Genomic DNA, 3348 nt, shown 5'->3' with positions numbered 1-3348 from the left:
GTGGAATAGTGCTGGTTTAGCATTACATTGTTAATATTGAGATTCCATGTTGACCAGTGTTATCGTAGTATGATATTATACTTCATGTACTTCATATCACATGCCAAAGGCTTTTTTCAATACCTTGTCCATTTGAAGTTTTCAAGACAAACGTCGAACCTGACGATATAGGTATCGTGATCCTGGTACATGTTATATATCAATCAGACCACACTCATGAAGAATAAACCGAATAAATATTACAGATGTGGTTATGTTAAACACGTCTGACCTACACATAACTGTTAATAAACAGAACCAAACGTTTAAGCACGAATCATAGAGCTAACTCATAATCATAGTGAGTGAGTGAGGTTAATTTTACGCCACACTCAGCAATATTCTAGCTATATGGCTGCGGTCTGTAAATAAAAGAGTCTGGACCAGACAACCCAGTGATCAACAGCCCGATCATAATCATAATCATAGCCATCACTATTTTGAGTAAGTGAGAAGACCTTTTACGTTGTTTCATACATATACAGTGGAAGCAGCCATGACCGGCATCTTTCCAGTCCAGCAAGTTGTCAGCAGTAGAAGGGTGGCACTCTCGCTGCAATAGGCATAAAATCTCAGTCCCGCCCATTGCTTGTAAATTTACCATCAGCTGTCTAAACCGGCATGTTGTCTAAACTGGATTATTTTTTCAGTCCCGATAACTGCCGGTTTAGACAGCTTCCACTGTATTGACCATCCCTAGAAGCACACATATATGTGGACGACATGGTTATGAGCATGGGCTTATACTTTGTTTAGGACGAACATGCTTATAACGAACTGACAGATATTGACCTATATTTTAGTCGAACTACGGTTATATCGAATTTAAATGACGTATTGTTGTTATATGAATAACTTCAGCAAAAAGATAAGTATAAATATGACTGACATTTAGTTATATTCGAATTTCTGTTATGATTCTATTTCGTATGACTATTGTCATGATTCTATTGCTGCCATCAAGGGTATTTATTCATAATTTAATGTTGTCATTATGAGTATATGTAATATAGAAGAATCCACGTTTGCTTGGCCACTGCAGGTAGTTGTGGGGAGTTGCGTCCCTTGCGCTTGCCAGGCATCTGTTAACTGAAGTACTGTTATAAGTGGAGTAAAATTCACACATTCACATTGTACTGCTGAGAGAGATGTTAGACAATATGGACAAGTATTTTATTAACGCTTCTACCATGTATAGAGCAGTGGAGATCCGGGTTAGAATTGATATTCTATGTTCATCAATGAATTATAGAGACGGTGAAGTAGACAAGTGGTTGAAGCGTTCGTTCGTCACGACGAAGAGCCGCGTTCGACTGTCAGCAGATTGGTAGGTATAACATGGGGAGTCCTTTTCCGTTAGTGCCTGCCGTGGTATTGCTGGAATATAACTAAAAGCTGCGTACAATCCAAATCCATTCATCTTTCACTCCCTCACCCAAAAAATGAATAGAGAATTACTTTTACCTTGCGAGACTCCCGTTGAAATATATTGAAGAGTACTTGTAGAGATGGTGGAGTGAGTGAGTGAGTGACTTTTAGTTTTATACAGAACTCAGCTACCTGTGGTCTGTAAATAACAGTCTGGACTAGACAATCCAGTGATCAGCGGCACGAGCATCGATTTACACAATTTGGATAGGATGACGTGCCAGCCACGTCATCGAGCCTCACCTCCCCACCCGTTAGTCTCCTCTTACGACAAGCATGGGTTGCCGAAGGCCAGTTCTAACCAGTATCTTCTCAGCCAAAAGAAGTTACTGACCTTGCCAGTGAGAGTGCCACCCTCTACTCTCCTGGATCGACTTTCACAAAGCTATCGTAACAGCGAGTGAGTGAGTGGGTGAGTTGAGTTTTACGTCGCACTTAGCAGTATTCCAGCTATATGGCGACGGTCTGTAAATAACCGAGTCTGGACAAGACAATCCAGTGATCAACAACATGAGCATCGATCTGCACGATTGGGAACCGATGACATGTGTCAACCAAGTCAGCTAGTCTGACCACCCGATCCCGTTAGTCGCCTCCTACAACAAGCATAGTCACCTTTCATGGCAAGCATGGGTTGCTGAAGGTCTATTCTACCCCGGGACCTTCACGGGTCCTATCGTAACAGTATGGCCGTAATAGACATTAATACAGAATTTCGACACACAGCGCTACGATCATTTGGTGAGATCCTGAATTCACAATTCAACCTAACTTCTCACAGTACTTACCCTTGAAACTCGAATACTACTTTATGCTGATCTCAAAAGCACCGAGGAAAGGGTGTAATCCGAAGATAACCTTGAGAAATTTGAGTACGAAATTTAGCTCTGAAAAGAAGACACAAACCAGTCGAGTGAAATAGAGAGATTTCCAAATCTTTTCATGTTTATTCCTCTGTGTGTTTGAGTGTTGTCACGTCAGCGAACTTGAAACATTTCTTAAATTAACATGCTGACTGAAAATACTTCATTCTGAAACAGTACATAGATTTTGCATGCATAAAATCCTGACAAGCACAATGGTCATCTGACTCTCGTCAGGTTTGGGTGGCAATGTCCGTGAATATTGCCTGAAGCTACTCTAGACAGCAACCAGTGTCTGCAGCATGGTCCTTTGGAGGACCTGCTGGGCCTCTGCTATGGCCTTCTGGTCCTCAGCCATCTCCGCCAGATTCCGGACAAACTCCCGAACATAGGTGCTGTTGGTCTCCTCTGAGGAAGCAATATATTATTAATAAATTAGTATATCTCAGTCTAGGGAAGAGGGCCATCCGTGAGACGAACGTTTTTTTCGGTTTTCAGAACTTTTATCATAATGGTGGTACTCGCTGGGAACCGAGGTCAAGAGGTCAAGAGAATTCATCCTTATGGGCAGTGTTGTCGGGATTAAAAGTAAAGATTGTCTAGGCTATAGTGTATATCATTCATAAATTGTCACATCTTTATCTGGCGAAAAAGATCCTCAGTGAGACAATATGTATTACGTTTCCCCAAAACCGAACACACTACTCACTGTGGGACACGGGGACTGAATGTCAAGGGAATTCATACTTGTGGGCAAAGTAGTCGGGATTGAAATTAAAGGCTGTCTACGGTATATCATCAAATGTGTGCGATGATTAATTGTTTTTGTATAGTTATATGGTGAAGCAGCAACCATGCATTGCGTTGGCAGAGCCATGGGATGAGATTTAATTAGTTTTGCACATACACCCTCAAGCACACACGCGCACATTACAGACATTGCTGGGAAGAAGCGGGAGAATGTATTCATTGTAATCCAATGGTGATGATAACAAATCAAGGTTATGTGAGGTTTTCA

This window comes from Haliotis asinina, chromosome 8 (genome assembly GCF_037392515.1).
Source record: "Haliotis asinina isolate JCU_RB_2024 chromosome 8, JCU_Hal_asi_v2, whole genome shotgun sequence".
Taxonomy (NCBI): Eukaryota; Metazoa; Mollusca; class Gastropoda; order Lepetellida; family Haliotidae; genus Haliotis; species Haliotis asinina.
Note: the sequence above shows the minus strand (reverse complement) of the source record.